Source organism: Triturus cristatus, chromosome 2_1, assembly GCF_964204655.1.
Source record: "Triturus cristatus chromosome 2_1, aTriCri1.1, whole genome shotgun sequence".
Taxonomy (NCBI): domain Eukaryota; kingdom Metazoa; phylum Chordata; class Amphibia; order Caudata; family Salamandridae; genus Triturus; species Triturus cristatus.
Genome location: NC_140581.1, coordinates 493,584,470 through 493,604,253, shown reverse-complemented (window position 1 = coordinate 493,604,253; position 19,784 = coordinate 493,584,470). Strand labels below are relative to the sequence as shown.

Here is a 19,784-nt window from a genome sequence, read left to right as displayed (position 1 = left end):
GGAGGCTGAGTTCCGAGCGCACAAAGTGGGGTTTGAGTCTGTTGGTGTGGAGGACCCGGAGGGGGTTTCGGGGGGACTCCATGTCGATGAGGTAGGTGACGGGGCTCTTGCGTTCGACCACTTTGAAGGGCCCCGTCCACTTATCTTGCAAGGCACATGGTTTGGTGGGGGACATCACCCACACTTGTTGACCAGGTTCGAATTCGACGGAGGAGGCATTCTGATCGTACCATTTTTTCATGTCCTCCTGACTGGCCTCGAGGTTCGCTTTTGCCATTTCCCTGAAGCGCCGGGTCTGACTGCGTAGTGCCAGGAGGTACTTGAAGACGTCTGGAGGGGTCTTTAGGGGGGCCATCTCCCAACCTTCTTTGACTAGGCTGAGGGGCCCTCGCACAGGGTGCCCATACAGGAGTTCGAAAGGGCTAAAGCCGAGGGACTTCTGGGGAACTTCTCGATAGGCGAAGAGGAGGCACGGGAGTAGTACATCCCACTGGCGACGGAGGGGCTCCTCCAATCCCCCAATCATTCCCTTGAGTGTGCGGTTGAATCGCTCAACTAGTCCGTTCCCTTGAGGGTGATAGGGGGTCGTGAACCGGTAGGTGACCCCGCACTGTTGCCAGAGGGACTTCATATATTTCGAGATAAAGTTTGTGCCTCGGTCGCTGACGACTTCTCGGGGGAAGCCCACCCGGGAGAAGATCCCCATTAGGGCCCGGCCGACCACCGGAGCTGTTACAGTTCGCAGGGGCACAGCCTCGGGGTAGCGGGTGGCGTGGTCCACCAGTACCAGGATGAACCGATGTCCTTGTGCTGTGCGGGGGTCCAGGGGCCCCACAATGTCTATTCCTACCCTCTCGAACGGGGTGGTGACCACTGGGAAGGGTTGCAGAGGGGCTTTGAGCTTACGGCCGCTCTTCCCGCTGGCCTGGCACGTGGGGCAGGACCGGCAGTGGTTGAGGACGTCGTTCCGCATCTTCGGCCAGAAAAAGTGGGTCACCAGGCGACTGTAGGTTTTGTCCTGGCCCAGGTGTCCAGCCAGGGGAACATCATGGGCCAAAGTTAGTAGGAAGTCTCTGAAACGGAGGGGCACCACCAGCACTCGACTGGCCCCTAACTCCGCGATTCTTTGTTCACTGTATAGCAGGTCGTTATCCCAATAGACCCAATGGGTTCCGGAGGAGTCCCCTGCGCTCTGGGCGCTGGCTTGCTGGCGGAGTCCCTCGAGGGAGGGGCAGGTCTTCTGTTCCTGGCGGAACTGTTCCTGGGTGGGCCCCCCTTCTTGACGCCACTGAGCCAGGCCGGGAGGTCCTGGGGCTGGGCGACCCCTTCGGGCGTTGGCTCTGGGGGGTCGGTATAGTCGTTGTCCTCTACTGGAGCGCCCGGGGGAGGAGGTGCTGGCCATTCTGGTTCTTCTGGTCGGGGGACGGCATGGGCGGCCATGGACCGGGTGGTTACGCAGGCCCAGTCCGGGAGGCCCAGCATCCCCAGGTGCTCTCTTCTTTCGACGGCGGCCCACGGGGAACTCTCAAGGTCATTCCCCAGGAGACAGTCCACGGGGGCATCATCCCGGACCGTCACCTTCAACATGCCGGAGACCCCTCCCCATTCGAAGGGGACGCAGGCCATCCAACACAGACTTTCGGAATTGTCGGCTGAGCGGACGGGGCAGAGAATGTTCGGCAGGATCTGCTCTGGTTTCACCAGGTGACAGCGGACGGCCGTCACACTGGCCCCTGTGTCACGTAGGGCTTCGGCCCGGCGCCCATTAATGTTCACCCACTGGCCATATTTCCGGGTGTTGGCGGGTAGGGGAGCCCGCGGGACCATGTCTTTTCCCCCTAGGCACGCTAGAACCATGGCGGCCGGTTCCCACTCTTGTTGTGCCTGCTCATATTCTTCCTGTTCCTCGGAGATTTGTTCTCCCCCCAGGGCGGCAGCAGCTACCTGGCGGGGCTTTGGCGTTTGGTTCTGCGGGCAGCTCGGGTCATTGGCGTAGTGGCCGACTCGCTGACATCGGTGACACGTGACGTTGGCTCGGAACCCCGGGCGCATCGGGGGGTTGCCCCGGCCGGCCGGGGGCGGGGTGCTGGCCGCGGGAGTGGCCGGGATGGTGTCTCTCCCTCGCCCCTGGCCTCCTCCTCCTCCTCGGGGACGGTGCTGACCTTGGTTGTTTCGGTTTTGCTCGTGTGGCCCTCTCCGGCCCACTCGGGTGCTTTCCCACCGGTCAGCTTCGGCGGCGAGTTGCCGTGGGTCAGTCAATTTACTGTCGAGGAGGTGCTGCCTGAGCTCGACGAAGCAGTTGTTAGACAGGTGCTCCCACACCATAAGATTAAAGAGTTGCTCGTAGGTCGTTACGTGACTTCCCTTGATCCAACCCTCGAAGGCTCGGCTGAAATAGTTGACGTATTCCACCCAAGTTGTACCCGGGATCCGGGTGCAGTCTCGGAACCTCTGGCGGTACATTTCGGGTGTGAGCCCATATCTGGTGAGGAGGGCAGCCTTCATGTGGTCATAGGATGACATCTGATGATCTGGGAGCTGCAGTAGGGCATCGCGGCCTTCGTTGACGAACCTCCCCCATAGGCCGGCTCCCCAGTCACTCCGATCGATCCGGTGGGAAGTCATGGCGATCTCGTAGGCTTTGAACCACTGTTGTATGTCGTCCTCTCGGACATATTCTCGGACAACATCCTTGGGGATGTGGACTTTCTTCTCGGTTGCTCCCGGGGTGTGCGGTCGCTCAGGCACCCCCGGTTCTTTATTCTGTTTCCGAAGTTCTATTTCCGCCAGTTTGCGCTCGTGTTCGAATGTTAGTCTTTTTTCTTCGAGCTCTCTCTGCCTCTGTTTTTCTTCCCGTTCTTCTCGGAGCCGCAGGTGTTCTAGATTTAGTTTTTGCTCGGCTAACTTTAGTTCACCGTCCATCTTGAGTCGTGCCATTTCCAACTCATGTAATCTGGTTCTTTCTCTTTCTTGGATCTCTTCCTGCGAGAGGCCCGTTCCTCGCTCCTCGGGAGCTGTGGCGTTCCCCTCTGGTGCTACACCGTTTTGGTCGGGGGATCCGGTGACCCCGGTTTCCGCCCACGACTGAAGGGCGTGCTTCAAATCGTCTTTGGTACTCAGGCCGGTGGTAGCAATGCCTAGTTCCATGCAGAATTGTTTAAGTTCGCGATGGCTATACTCTTCCAATTTATCCATCTGGAATTTCTCGGTGGAACCGCTCTCTTTGGTTGACATCGTGGTTTTGTTGTGGGGTGAGCTACTCTCTGTACGATTACACGTTGATTCGGATCGCGCCGCTGGCCACCAATGTTAGACGGACCGGGAGGGTCGGCCGAGGACAAGGGGAGAGGTCTCCGGGGAGAGCCGTCTCCAGCGATCGTACAGATGAATAACTTCCCCCCCCACAGATATACACCACACAAGGATAAGATTTAGCGTTCTTTATAGGTGATTTCTTAAGGTACGATGAAATGGTACAAGGAGATCTGGACTCAGGGGTCCCCTCGATTCGAGTCTCTTGGTTTGGGGAAAGGGGGTAGCGGGACAGTCTGGTTACCAGTCTGGTAGCTGAGATGGTATGGTGGATAGCTCACAATCCTCGAGCTCGGTGTTCTAGCTTGGACGGGCCGCGGCAGCGCCAGCAGGTCCCGGTGAAGATGGTCGTTACACGGTCCGCGGCAGCGCCAGCAGGTCCCGGTGAAGATGGTCGTTACACGGTCCGCGGCAGCGCCAGCAGGTCCCGATGAAGGTGGTCGTTACAACGGTCCGCGGCAGCGCCAGCAGGACCCGACGAGGATGGATGTTGCAGAAGGCCGCGGCAGCGCCAGCAGGCAGGACGATAGTTCACAAGGCAGGGCTACGGCAGCGCCAGTAGTCCATCAAGGCTGAGTTCTCTCGGTGTCTCTCGACTCCAGGATACAACTGCCTTCCTGCTCTGGAGCTGCCCTAGTTATAGGTCTGGCGCCCTTTGATGTCCGGACCCTCGCACTTGGAGGTCGGGGGGTCCGGGATGAGGGAGTCCAGACGCCCAGCAGGGGGTGGAGCCAGCGCCTGGGGGAGCTGGAGGGTGATCGGCACCTGGCGGGGGAGAGCCCTCGACGCTCCTTTCTCCCATTGACCTGCCAAGTGGTCCGTTCACCTCCTGGGTGGATGGTGGTGCCGGGATGTCGGGGCCGGCCAGGCCCAGGGTTAGGGTCGGGCTGAGGCACGCGGCCTCGTGGCGCAGTGTCCAAGATGGCGGCTGATCCGGCCGGGGGAGCCGGTAGTGGTTCGGCCCCATGATACATGGATGTCCGGGGGCAGGAGTTCCGTTGGGAGACGGGGTGCGGGTTGCCCTTGGGGGTAACACCTGGGAGTCCGGGGTTTGGGCCCTGTCGTGCGGGGAGGGAGCAAGCCCTTCATGTGGCCTGTCCAACATTCGATCATGTTATATATAGACATCTTGAACAAACATATGTCAATCCAATAAACAGCAGCTAATCCCCTAAATACACTACCAATTCTTCCCCACTGTTAAGCCCTTTGGGGGTTTTGGTCTGCAAATCAATAATAAAATGCGACTAAAGTCTCCGTAGCCTTTGGATTCTGGCCCCTCCTCTGATGTTAACAAGGACATGGTCCAGACCAAAGAACATCAACAGATCCCTGTTGCTTTGATGCATGCTGGCAAAGTGCCTTGCCACAGGATAAATGCAAAAACAACAGCTGATGGACAGAATGCAGAACAATGTTATACATTCACCCCAGTACAGAGATCTGGGCCTAAATCCATTGTTTTTTTGCTCTTGACCCTGTGCCTCATGGGAACAGTCCAGCCCGAACTGCCAAGCCAGGTCCTCCCTGGACTGGAAACAAGCATTCTAGGACCGGTTTCGGGGCTTCACCCCTCTTCAGCCAGGATAGCTTGATTCCAGTAGCATGGAGAACACGGGACTCACGTCTGAGCATACCCGTCCCACTCGGGGTGACAAATGCAAAAACAACTGTTGATGGACAGAATGCAGAACAATATCATGCATTCACCCCAGTACAGAGATCTGGGCCTAAATCCATCGTTTTTTTGCTCACCATGCCATTCAAGTTGCGGCCTCCAGTGTACCGGAAGGCAGAAGCGGCATCCATCGCAGGTCCTCTTGACGACCGTTGTAGCACTAATTCTACATTATGGAACTAGGGCATTTTAACCTTGTTGTTCCTGCCCGATAGAAAGAGAAGATCCTGTGTTATTCAGTGCCTTTGTTACCTTTTCTGTGGGTAGTGGTGCTTGTCACTCCGCTGCCCCGCCGGTGCACACGACTGGGCTCCCAAACTTGTGTGCCATCTGCAGGGCCTCTGCCCTCGGATCACTGGTTTCGGTTTCTAGAGTGGTAACCTAAACAGTTGCTCCCAAAGGCCTAGCCTGAACACTTGAGTGAATAACCCCTGCGCCAGCATTCCGCAGAAATTCTTTCCTAGCTCTCCCACGTCGACGACGATGTCATAATAGCACGGCTCCGCTCACGACACCGTATGACGTCATAGGCGTAGTGTGTTAGGGTTTATGGTAGTGCAGTGGTGTTTTGGTAGTGTAGGGGGTAGTGCTGCGGTAGGGTTTAGGGTAGTGCAGTGGTGTTTGTGTAGTGTAGGGGGTAGTGTTTTAGGGTTTAGGGTAGTGCAGTGGTGATTGTGTAGTGTAGGGGTCGTGCTGGGGTAGTGTTTTAGGATTTAAGGCAGTGCAGTGGTGTTTGTGTAGTGTAGGGGGTTGTGCTGGGGTAGATTTAGGGTTTAGGGTAGTGCAGTGGTGTTTGGGTAGTGTAGGGTGTCGTGCTGGGGGTAGTGTTTTAGGGTAGTGCAGTGGTGTTTGGGTTGTGGGAGGGGATAGTGTTTTAGGGTAGTGCGCCCAACCAGCCACAATATCCATGGACAAAGGGGATCCTGACTCTTTTGAACGCTCCGCCAATTGAATAATTTGGGTCAAGGGCCCTACCACATCCAAGACCTATCAATTCCTTTCTTGGGATCCCTCATATACTTAGAGAAAAGGTACATAGTTTCTCATCAATTTCAGGCGTGTGTGCCACCTTCCCCTTCAGTGAGGGCCTGGGACATTCTCCCCTCATCCTATTCCTGACCTCCCTTTCAAGGGGTTGATGGATTTTCCCCACCACATACTCTGCCACTTTGGTGTCAGGGGTCCACTCCGCCGACCTAGGATGGTAAATTTGGGTAGGCTCGAACATGTCCGTGTGGACCCCTTCCCCAACCCGGCACTGAGAGGAGTGGGACTCTGGATGCCAGGGACGCCCGAGTCCTTATCCTCATCGGAGGAGAAATCGTCCTCCGATACACCCTCTCTCTCTAAGGGAAACCCGCCGTCGGGGTCTACAATAGTGGTGACAGCGTCGTAAGTTTTTTCGGACTCCTCCTCCTCCCGGCAGGGTGCATGTTTTAGTGTTCGCGCATTCTTGAGTAAGGTCTCCACAAGTTTATCAAATCCTTCCAAGTGCCCCGCGTTATGCTTAACGGCTCTTTTATTCCCCATCTGGGAGCTACTGGGCCCCACCACCACCAGATCTGGGTCACTGAACACCCCAGGGAGGCTTTTCGCCAGCTTATCAACCTGATCCCTAAGAGCAGCCAGCGCCCTAAAAATAGCCAGAGAGAGGGCTTGGTCCACTGCTGGAGGGAGAAGTTGGGGGGCCATTCCTCCTCCACTTCCTGGTAGGAGGAGTAAAAATGGTCTTCTGGAGAAGACATGATAGCAGAGGGTGTGAGCACAGAACAAATGCCCTTAATATTCTTAAGGCAGCCCCCTCGCCTGTGCTCCAACAGCTGGGCTTTCCCCTTAGCTGTTATAAGGATAGACTAAGGCGCAATACCAATTACCACCACCAGGTGGCGCTGGTCACTAACATGGCTGTGTGGGGAAATCACTGCGTTGCGGTGTCAAAATTAGGCGAGGGTTGGTCGGGAATCAAGCGGACACTAAAGGAGTGATCGGATTCCCAAACGCGCGCAAAGATCAGCGGGAGCGCTCGACGGAGCTTCCTCGCTCGGACCAGACGCGCCTGACAGGATCTCATCGCACGCACAGCGGGAGAAACTACGAGGGGGAGAACGCTTTTGGGCAAGAGCCTGCTGCGCAGGGAATATGAAACAATATCAAGGCAATAATGTTAATAACTTGCAGAAGAAACCGCTATACAAACAGCAACAACGTCAGATTAAGCCAAGAATGTAAGGAATGCACTTAACTGACGAGCAGTGAAGAAAGAGGAAGCGGAAGGTACGTCACAATATTATATACGATGGACTGTGATATCATTGGACTATAGCTGCCTTGGAGACTACCCCCCTAATGGTTCATGGGTTGTGTAGTCTTTTGTTTAATGATTGTTGTGTTATGTTTTCTTTGAACTGCTATGAAAATAAAGTGAGGAAAGATATGCATAATCTTTGCCTCCGTTCTGCCATAGAATTCATTAAACTTTATTCAATCTGATTTAGAAACATAGATCATGAAAGTGTACATAAAAACAGTAAATCCTCTTTCCTAATACAATACAGTGAGAATTAATTAAAACCAGTAGGTAAAAACGGGTGTTACAAAGCCCGGTTCAGAGCAGCTTCAGGTTAACAGAATCGTAAAGTTCAGTGTTTCGCAAGATCAATCTCATGTACTTCGTGCAAAATACCCAATAAGGGGTCCAAATAAGATGTAACGTTCCAATACCTGACCAGTCTGCACTATATAAAACTGCAGAAAAACAAAAAATAAAACATGTTTTGCACACTTCTGTCATTGGGCTATATGTGGGCTACATCTGGGTGATATTTGTGCTACATTTGGGCTCTTTTTTTCTCTGGCGGTCATCTTGGGAGACTAATTTATTATGAATTTTCCTAATTTCCTCATTTACTGCAGTCTCCTCAGTAGGAAATGCTTTCAGTTTTTTACTTTGATACCATCAAGAAGGCATTCAGATGTGTCACACATTTGCCATAAATTCAGAATGTTAGCACTCTAGTTGTTCATTAGATCACTGTAGTAAAGCTACTGCTCACCAGGGAGTTAACTGGAAGTCTACTGCTGGTATTGAAAGTGATTGTTTCAGCCTGCATGTCAGAATTTTCTAATGAAATAGTAGAGGATTTGAGATCTCACTTAAAAGGTGCCCTAAATTTTCTTTTCTGCAGCACTAACCATAATGAACCCTATCATTTTGTTCCTTTTTAAATTAAATGTTTTAAGTGTTACCTGTTTATTCCAATCAAGATGGCTTCAGGTGTGCCATAATTTTGTCATAAGTAAGGCTGTTAGCGCTCTAGTTGTTCTTTAGAACACTCTGGGAAGCTGCAGTAGAACACAAAGGAATCAACTGACAGTCTCTGCCCTTGTTGGATGTACATGATTTACTGAGAATGACAGACTTCATTCTCACATGACTGAGAAAGATAATGTGAATTTACAGAAAATATGCTCTCATTTTAGCTTCAGTTTTCTCTCAAACATGATTCATGATATCCCAGCAGAAGGTTTTTCACAGGGTAAAATAACCTTAGAACACACCACAATTCCTGAAATTAGTATGGCACCATCAACAAATGAATTATAATGTAACTAAAGTCTGTCTTCACCCTTTATAGTTCTCCTTTTGGTAACCCTCAAAATCTACGATTCAGTACAATGCATTTCAATGGGGTACTATCATGTATATTGGTCCCAAGATGGCTGCCAGCAATTCCAGGATGAAGTGCTGACAGCCAATCAGATCTCACGATGAGATGTTAGGCTCCACCCAGATATTTAAACTTTTTCTTTTTCTAATTTCTCATGAACTACTGAACGGATTTAAACCATTTAACAAAAAGGGATCTTTCTGAACCAAGGGCTACCTTTTCACCAAATTTGGTGCAATTCCGTTCAGCAGTTCGGGCTGTAGCAGTGTCTAAAATTTCCTATGGGAATTAACATGGAGAAAACATGTTTTGGGACCCCCCTTTTTTCTCGGCCCCCGCTTGCCGAATCACCCCGAAACTTTTAAGATAGGAGCAGTCCGGAGCGTCCCACGAGTTTTGAAAAGTTCGCAAAGATTCGTCAACCGACGCCAAAGTTATTGGGAAAAGAATGTTACGATTTTCCTATGGATAATAGGTCCTAACTATAACTACCTACTGGCGACCGCCAGTAGGTTATATATATATATATTACCTACTGGCGGTCGCCAGTAGGTAGTTATAGTTAGGACCACGTTTCCATAGGAAAACCTCAACATTCTATTTTGAATAACTTTGGCGCCGGTCGACGAATCCTCGCGAATTTCTCAAAATAGGTGGGGCGCTACGCTCCGCTCCTACCCTGAAAGTCTCGGGGGGATCCGTCAAGCGGGGGCTGAGATAAAAGGGGGGTCCCAAAACGCGTTTTTCCCATGCATTTTTCCATAGGACCTTTAGAACGAGCTACAGCCCGAACGGCTGAACAGAATTACTCAAAATTTGGCAGAGAGGTAGTCCCTAGGTCAAGGAAGTGCCTTTTGTAGGTTTGGTGTAAATCTGTTCAGTAGATTCTGAGAAAATAGCCTTTAAATCAATATATATATCTGAGCCCGCTTATGGTACGCTTACCGTACGCTTACGGTAAGCGTACGGTGGCGTGCGCGAGCGCGATTCGGATTGGCTCTTAGATCTTAGTAAACATTCGAATCGGCCGAAACCAGGAAGCGGCGGCCGCCATTTTCTGTGTTTCACTCTGAAAAAAAAAGAGTGAAAACAAGAAAAGGGGGCAATGAGGAGAGTTACAGACCCCCTTACATTTGTGAGGGGGTCAAAGAAGGACTGTAAAGTACAAAACAAACATTTATTGATTTTTAAAAAAAATCACGGGGTACGCGTACGGTAAGCTTACGGTAAGCGTACGGAAGAAACATGGCGTGCGCGAGCGCGATTCTGATTGGCTCTTAGATCTTAGTAAACATTCGAATCGGCTGAAACCAGGAAGCGGCGGCCGCCATTTTGTGTGTTTCACTCAGAAAAAAAACAGAGAAAACAAGGAAATGGGGCAATGAGGAGAGTTACAGACCCCCTAACATTTGTAAGGGGGTCAAAGAAGGACAGAAAAGTACAAAAAAAACATTTATTGATTTTAAAAAAAATCACGGGGTACGCGTACCGTAAGCTTACGGTAAGCGTACGGTAAAAAAAATAAAAAAAAATAAATGAAAAGCAGATTTAAGAGTTTGCTCATCATATGTCCTCCATGTGCGCACGGTGCGCGAAGCGCATCGTGCGTTCATGGCCCATCTAGCGTAATGTGGGCACGCGGTGCGCGAAGCGCACCGCGTGCTCACTGTGCGCGCACGGTGCGCGAAGCGCACCGTGCGCGCATGGAACGAACTGCGTTAAGTGGGCGCGCACGCCACAAATGGCGTAAAGTAACTTAGCATTTAAAAAACCATACAAATTCACTGAAAAAACCATAGGTTTCACACATGTTATAGTTAGCTGGAAATTTTACTGATAAAAAACCAATGAAATTCCCCCGTTATAGTTACTGTAGGCAACTATAACTCACGCGACCGTAATCCTCTGCTGATGACATATGTGTCTTTATGAAAAAAAAATATTTGTAATATATGTATAGCTAAAATTTAATGGAAGAAGACATGGGCAAATAAGTGTCTAAATACAGTATTAGCATCAGCAGAGGATTGCGGTCGCGTGAGTTATAGTTGCCTACAGTAACTATAACGGGGGAATTTCATTGGTTTTTTATCAGTAAAATTTCCAGCTAACTATAACATGTGTGAAACCTATGGTTTTTTCAGTGAATTATATATATATATAATACATACATACACAGGGATGTGGAATTCCTATAGCCCGACGCATACTGTTTGGGGTCAAGGGCAACAAGATTCCATGTGTATTTTGTCCTTGGGACAAGTAGGTCCAACCTCCTACATCACAAACCCTTTGTCTGCCAGTTTATTGTCCCACATGATGGATCAGGGAAAGCATTGCCTGCAGTTAAGGTAATATTTGTTTCCATGTTTTAACACTGTTCAAACTTGTATTTATGGTTCATAAATGCAAAACCTTTATTATTAGGGTGAGCGATCTAAGTACGTGTTGTAAGCTCGGACTGCTACTGACAGTGGCTAAAGTATAAAAATGGGTGCACACGCTTTCATTGTTTAGCACTATGAGGCTATGCATACTGCTCCCAGAATGCTCTCTGATTAGATGCAAATATATGGAGACGCTAAGCAAGATTAATTATTCTTAGCTTTCAAGATAAAATGTTCACAAAAAAAGCAAAAACATTTAGCTAAACAACTAACATTTTAGGTAGTGTTTTTCTGCATCATCATTTAGTAAAATGTGTTGATGCATGCTAGTATTTCACAAAAATATTCACAATGGAACATCACTGTAACCAGTTTTAATAAGATTATGGGAAACATAAAAAGAATCCAGCATTGTTAAAGCCAATTGGTCTGAAATTTTTGGTCAGTCTTTTGGTTTTATCAATGCGTGACTTGTTTTTGCATGTTTTTTGTAAAACGTTATAGGTGTGGGTGCTGCTGGGCCCTCATCATTATAACAAACATTGGCAAAAGCAAAAATTGTTTCGGTCTCAAAAAGCACACAATGCCACAGTCGTTCCTGGCACTGAACAAACCAACTGTGTGTCAATTTTGCTCTTTGTGAAAGAACAGAATGCTGTCATTCACAGTGAAGCTAGCCAACTTACAGAGAGAGACATTTTAATAAACACAACATGTCATGGTTAACGCCAGACCTAATTAGGGGGCCAATTATTAAGTAAAGTCTCAAAAGTGCACTTATGTCCTTGCATTAAGTGCAGATATACGACTTTCCTGAATTCACAAGACTTTACAGAAGTAGGCCAAGAAATAGTACTCCTAGGAAATATTTGTGAACTGCATTTTAGCATGAGCAAGTGTGCATGTGTAGATTTGCTCATGCGAAAATCCGAGCGTTTGCAAGTTTACTTCCCCTCCAACCACTTTTTTCCCAACCCAGGAATAAGTTTTATGTCTGCCATTGTCAGGAGTAAATATCCAACCTTTCTCAGTATGGGAAAAGATTAGAGAAGAGTTGGTGAAAACCTTAAAACATGCAAGTTAGTAGGTTTGCACAGACTCAAAAGGGCATTCCAATCCTGAAACTGTTGCATAACTTCAGCGCCAGTATGTAGATCTGCAGAAACGTGGCAACATAAGGGAATTGCTAGTATTTATACCCTGCTATGGAAGGAGCCCTGGCATATTCAGAGAGGCTATTTCGGAGCTCTTATATAAGGGTATTGCTGCCATAATTTGTCACCACATTACATGGCACAAAAGGGACAAGTGGATTTTGTTACAGGACAAGTAGACTTATGAAGTAACCTGCCCCATGGACAAGTAGATATTTTATTAAATCCCACACCCCTGGGCCTCAAACAGATGCAACCGCAGTCTCCCACAGGTGCGGTCACCATCACGAGATCTGGCAGTCTGGGAGACCTCCGACCATGGTAAAGGCGTGTGGCTCAGCGGTCACCAAAGGGGAAATCCAGAAGCCCCCCTCCAACAATGTCCCCCAGTGGGTACCCCCAAAGTCACCAGCAGTCCTGTCTGCGGAGAATCATGGGTGTGTCTGGAGCTCTGCAGCTCGTAGCCCGGGAAGCCGTCGGCCGCAGCGAGGGCTCCAGGACTCTCCAACGTGGGCAGCTGCAGGCTGGGGACACATGGAGCGCTCTCAAGGGGACCAAAGTGAGCGCCACCAATATGTGCTCAACTGGGCTGAAGAGCCCCGGGGAGCAGGTGGCTTACCCATATGGCTGGCGTGGTGCGTCAGAGCTCTAACAAAGTGCAGCTGCCATGTATGCATTCTTAGCCACTCCCTAACTCGGAGCATTTAAGATATTGTATAAGTTGGTCTCACCCACGTAATGTAGCATTTTTGATCGGCCCCCACATCCCATCATGGTAAGATAGTACTACCAGCGGGGGCTCAACCTCAAGAGTTTGATGGAGTTCTTAAAATATACTTTGCCTGGATAACGTTCCACGGGTCCAGTTTAAACATGTTAAAAATACCTGAAGGTAAATCACAAAGACTGCCTTCATTAGGTGGTACCTTCGGTATGATTAAAAATACTACAAAATATATTCAGAGGATGTTAATAGGTATAATGACCTTTGCGTTCCCCTGTTTTTCCCACATGTTTCTTCCACCTTTTAGCCAAACAAGGTTTTGGATATTCATCAGAGCGATAGAAGGATCCCATCTCTGTGCTAATTTGTAATGGGAAATAACGCAGAGGACCTACTTTCTTTTCCTCCGGTATTTTACCTAGGGTAGAGACAAAAACTGTGAGGATAACTAGTCATGTCCCCTGGACTTCTTCCGATTTGGTGGCAACCATAAAAACATATACATTCTTGTGACACACGTGACATTGCAAAACAGACAAATACACAACATGCGAGGCAGAGTGCAAAAACACTAGTGTGGCAATCCATGCATCCTTACAATGCTCTTTAGACTACCTTACCATGAGGCAGGACCCCAAATTTAGCCTATTGGTACCAGTCGGGGGATGGGTTTTAACATGATTTTTTTTTACAAGGTATGAATGCCTAGAGATGGAAAATATGTGATAGCTAGTCATCAAGCTTTGCCTTTTGTCTGATATTATAGGATTAGCAACCATTGTAGTAATAATTTTAAATATAAATTCACACTTTTAAATTATGAAAACATTTCCATTTACATCAAGGTATCCTGGGAGTGGAGTTGTAGCACACAAAAGGCGAAGAGTTATGCCTTGCTATCACACATTTTCCATCTATAGGCATCTATACCTTTCCAATAAATCGTATTCAAACCCATCTCCCCAAGTGGTAGCGATAACAATGTTGGCTCAAGGCCTATCTTAGGGTTATCACAGCACTTCCTCGTCTGATCAGTGGTGGCGACTCCTGTAGTCGCACATTGTAGGAAAAATATAGTATTGAAAAAAGGCAAAGTAACATAATAAATTATTATTGTTGCGTGGTCTGCTTGGGTTTATATATTTAATACGAAAGCAACATCCATCTAATAGTTACTAAGGGTAGGGAAGTGAAGTGCTCGCAGTGCTGCTCTTGGAAAATTGGAAAAAAAAGACTCCCCAGATTAAAAATAAACTTTTAGGTCCCTTACTTGGGCAAGGAGATATACCCTCAATCATCCTACCTGGCCCCTGTAGTCAGCCGAACTATGTGACAGTGCAAGGAAGGAGCAAGCTTTATTTTATCTGTGGTGGCTGCCATGTTTGGGATGTGTCCCGCGGTTCAATCTGATCACGTGCTCCTGCACATCATTCTAGGGCAGCGGGGCATGGTGGAACTACTAGTTTCCATATAGGGTATGTCCCCAGATCCAAAGTATGTAATGTGCTCCTGTACGTCTCGAGTTGACAGCGTGGCGTTTTAACCCTCCGTTATTACAGGGAGGCATTTTTCAGAGAAGAAGTGAACAAGTTACTCACCTTCGGTAACGCCTTTTCTGGTAGAGAGACCATCTAGCTGCAGATTCCTTACCTTAGAATTATACCCTGGACAACAGACTGGATCAGGAATTATTTTTTGAGCCGAACCCTTGCGCTCTGATAGGTGGCGTGGTTTGGCTCTACATGGCGTTGTCCTTGCTGGAAATTGTTTTTGTTGCCTATATAGGCACCACACAGGTGAGCTGAAGTCGGTTACTTTTCACTGACCACTGGTGTGGAAAACTAGGGCCCTGAAAGGGGAAAGCTCTGTCCTTAGAAATTCGTTCAAAGCGGGGAGGATGGGTGTGTCGGTAGGAATCTGTGGCTAGATAGTCTCTACCAGATAAGGTGTTACCGAAGGTAAGTAACCTGCTCAACTGATAGACTTCTAGCTTTAGGTTCCATACCTTGGAATAGATACCCAATCAATACCTACCCAGAGGTGGGTCTTTGTACCAATTTCACACGAGGCAGTCCTACAGGACCGAATGGGCAAAATGCCCATCCCTAAGGACTTGACTGTCCAGACAGTAGTGTTTGTTAAACTTGTGCAGGAAAGCTCACATTGCTGCCTGGCAAATGTCCAGGACTGGATCTCTGCAAGCTAACTCATGAAGAGTTGGTAGTCTACCCAGAACACTTGTGTGCGGTCAAAGTAAAACGACTGCACTCTTTCAGGGTCCAGACGGTGATCTCTTCCCTTTCTTGGAGGGATGAGGCAGAGTGTAAAAAGTTATCAGAGTGATGGTTTGGTCTACATGAAATGGAGGGACAACTTTTGGAAGAAACGAAGCCCTTGTGCAAAGCACCAGTTTGTCTGGGTAGTTGTTCAGGTAAGGAGGCTTGGATGACGGGCAGATGTTGTGGCCACCAGGAAGGAAGGCCGTCTTGATGGTAAGGAGCCTCGGCGGACAGTTATGTAAGGGGTCAAACGGAGCGCACATCAGCAACGTTAAGACCAAATTAAGGTCACACTGAGGCATAATGAAGGGAGAAAGAAGAAACATGTAAACCTCTCAAATACCTATGCACAGTAGGGGATTGGAAAAGGGAAGGTTGGTCATGCCACCATAGAAAAGCATATTTTGCAGAAATATATCCCTTAAGAGTTCCCAGAGCCCTGCTGGGCAAGGAAAAGAACAAACAGGAGAACCTGAGAAAGGGGGCTTAAAAGAGAGTCAACCTTTTTCTTTACACACCATGTCACAAACTTGCCCTAACGGCAGACATATACCATCTTCCTAGAGGGACGTCTGGCTGCCAGAATGACATTGTAGACTTCAGGAAGGTCGAAAGCGGTCAACTGTTGCCATTCAATCCCCACGAAAGAAGTCGGAATGTTGACCGGTTTGAGTGGAGAACCCTCCCCTGCTGCTGTGACAGAAGATCCTCCAAAAGGGGCAGCCTAATAAGAGGACCAATGGCCATGCTTAATAGCGAAGAGTACCAGAACCTCTGTGCCCAATCTGGAGCCACAAGGATGACTTGGGCTCGGTCATTCCTGATCTATTTGAAAACTCTGGGCAGGAGTGGTATGGGTGGAATGGTGTAAATGTGTCTCCAGGCGAGAACTGCCTTAAAAACTGCAGCGGGCAGAACTCCTGCCATGGCACGTTGTTAGTGGTGACCAGATGTAACCAAGGCTCTCCCCACTGCTCAATGAGATCTTGCACCACCTCCAGATAAAGACACCATTCGTGATCCGCAAGGCATCTTTGGTTGAGCTTGTCTGCACTGGTGTTTAGAGAACCCACCAGATGTTGAACCACCTGGGATATGCCCTGCTGTTCCAGCCATGTCAAGAGATGCAGTGCCTCTTGATAAATGGTCCACGCCCACACTGCCCTGTTTGTTGCAGTGCCACATGGCGCTGGTATTGTCCGTGAACACCGGCACCATCCTTCCCTGGATAGAGGCTAGAAAGGCTTTCGATGTCAATCGGATCGCTTGGAGCTCCAACCGGTTGATGTGGGGTCCGTATTCCGCCTCTTATCTCCACCTCTCCCAGATGGCCCCTATCCCAGGAGTGACACATCTGTCATTACTGTGAGATCTGGTTGGGGAAGGAAGAGGAGTCTGCCACTGAACCCAGTTGAGGATTGTTTTCCACCACTGCAGATCTTTTGCATTTCCCTCCAAGATCTGGACTATGTCAGAGATATTTCTCTGATGTTGTTCATACTGGAACTTCAGGTCCCACTGCAGAGCCTGCTTATGTTAACAGGCATGTGGAGGCCTTGAGACCCAGCAGACTCGGAATATGTCTCACTGAAATCCAGGATAGAGGCTGAAATAGCTGTATAGCCTGAATATTCTGGACTTGCCGTTCAGGAGGATAGGCCCGAAACTGCACCGTGTTCAAAATCGCTCCAATGAGAGGTAGTCAGGTGTGACTTCAGCATGGTGATGGTAAACCCCTGTAAATTCAGGAGGTCCACCGTAGTCTGGAGGTGGGAGACAGCATCTTGGGGCAAGTCCAATGTGACCAGGTCCCAAGCAGGACATCAGTAAGTGCTGCGTGGAACTGGAGAGAAGGGAAACTCCCTTTTGAAGCACTAGCGTCAAGACCTAAATCTTGACTGCCACTGAGGGCAGACTAAGGTTCACGACCTCAGCTGACCTCCACACCACCATAGCGAATAAGGTTCCCTCCTCCATTGCCACCGTAGGGGAAGAAAGCATGCCAGTGTCTGAAGAAGTGTACAGTCCACCGGCTTCACACAGATCCTCACACCAGTCCAAAGAGTCATAAGAATACTTCAGGGTACAGCGACCCCACCACCTTCCCTGCCCCACTCCCATTCTTCCCCGATTCCTAGACTATAGGATTAGGGCTCAGGCTCTGGCTTGGCTTGGAAGACATGGCTCCAGTCTGTGCCTGGGAAGGTTGATGTGTCTGTGGATCCCTGGGGCCTGACTGGAGCCGCTGGTATTAATCCATTAGGGGCCCCTCCTAAACATGTGGGCCCGAAGGCATGCCAAAGGGTATGGGCTGCTCAGATAGAAGGTGCATAGCCTCATAAAACTCTTGAATTTGAGTTGGGTCGCTCTGGGTCCTGGAAACACGGGTAGGGACTGAGTCGCCGCCTGATGGACGAGGTGAAGTCAAAGCACGCTTCGACTTCATTTTCTTTTTGTGGGACCAAGACTTTCTCAAGTGGCTCTACGACTTGGAGTGCGATGACTGACTCAGACTCTACAAAGGCTCCCTGGCCCTTCTCAATCGCGGTGGTGCATGTCATGCCACCAGGAGCTTGAGGGATAGCACCCTCAAGGCCTCCGGCTGCATGGCGCAGCAGTCAGGATGGGCCTTCAAGTCATGGTCTCATTTGAGGCACCAGAGGCAAATAAGGTGTAGGTGTATCACCAACATCTGTTGGTGACAGGTGACGCAGGGTTGAAGTCGACCTTCTTCGATGACATATCTGCCACACCAGGAGGCAAAACCTCAAAAAAAGCTTATACAAAGCTTTTTAAAAAAAGTAGTCAAAGTGACTGAGAAGTAGCTCTTCCCAGATCTGAGCTGGCTGGAGTGGAAAAAAAAAAAAAGATGTCAGCGCACCTGGATGGCACCCATATAGGCACCGCGAATGTCATTTCCAGCTCGGACGACGCTAATACCACCACCACTACCTACCAGCGTGCAGGGGTACTGCTCATAAAAAATGTCTGGAGCCAGTCTGATGCCTGGGGATAAATCTAAGTTAAGGAATCTGCAGTTAGAAGTTTCTACCAGATAGAGGATTACCCTATCTGTATATGTTCACACTTATTGTGTGCATCATATGAGATGTAGTTCCAACAGCAACCGATCATTTCCCGGGCACTCGCACTTCTGGAATAGGTGGGGATCGGTACACAAATAGTCATATACTCACACCGAGGCTTTTTTACTTGCTACATGTATGTTTCATTAATCTATAGGCACGGTTTTAAAATGATCGATCGAAATATATTTGGTTTCTGTTCATGATTATGATGCCCATACTCTTCACATAAAGTACATAATAGGAGTTGTAGTAAAAACGTCTTTCTAATGGACTACAAAAGGCGGCTCATGGGAATTATAGTCCTTATTTTCTCTTGGGGCTAGTGAAGATACCCACACTAACATATGGTGTTTTTACCCAGATAGTGCCTTTCTAGGGATCATAAGATTGTCTAGTAGTGGTAGGGTATGTAATATATGAGATACCGGTGCCGGTTCTATTATGGGGCGGGATTTGCTTTTGCCCTTTTCTGCCAGGTAAATCCTGTTTGTTCAAGATGTGTACTTATCTACTTAAGTTTTCCCAGTGTATTTCATTGTTGAGCCCCTGAATATCTGGATGTAGTCTGAAAACACATTGTTGCTCATATCTCAGAAGAGCACTTCCCATGTTGCTATGTAGGGGTTTTAATTTCCTAGTCACGTACCATTCAATATCGTCTTCAGCATGTCTTGTCTCGATAAAGTACCTTGTTTGGTGTGATCTTTTCTGCACCTTATTGTACTTCTGTGCTCGTTGAATCGTATCTGTATTTTTCTTGTCCTGCCTATGTATAGGAGCTCACACCGGCATCTCAGAAAACATATCACATTGCAAGAATTGCAGTTTGTCATTAGGTCTCGCCTACGCAGCGCCCATGCGCTGCATAGGAAAACGACCTTTTCGAATTAACTCGCATTACGCCCTAAAAACATGCACGCGTTGCATTGCTTTCATTGGCAACGCGTGCACGTTTAGCGATTCCCTTGCGGGAGCGAGCTTGACACTATATGTTTTTAATTAACTTGCAAACATATGGTGCCCCTGCTCGCTCCCGCAAGGGAAACGCTCTGCGAGTCTATTTTTAAAAACTTTTTTTTAGCTTTGAAACTGAGCGCGGCGCCGCTTCACGGACACCGCGCTCTGTTTATTGATATATTTCTTAACTTTAGCACTGAGCGCAGCGCCCACTTCAAGAACACCGCACTCCGTGTTGAAGTTAAGAAATATATAAAGAAACCGAGCGCGGTGTCCGTAAAGCGGCGCCGCGCTCAGTTTTAAACGTAAGCATTTGCAATGCAATCGGACCGATTACATTGCAAATGCTTGTTTTTAGGGTAGAATTAGTGTGATATTCTATTCATTTACGTGGTTCAGATAATTTTCAGTTACGATGACACCTCATGGAAAACTTTAAACTGTGTAGCTGTTTTTAATGACGATATTTCGGTCAATGAAAAGGAATATAGTTTGCTTACTAAAGATTCTTTTCAAGAGTGTCGATCATGAAACAT

General features: G+C 48.5%; 1 protein-coding gene across 1 annotated transcript in view; it reads left to right on the top strand.

The window, feature by feature from the left end:
- Positions 1 to 19,784, top strand: part of TNPO1 (transportin 1) — a 1,554,860-nt gene that overhangs the window by 580,923 nt on the left and 954,153 nt on the right. The window lies entirely within an intron of this gene.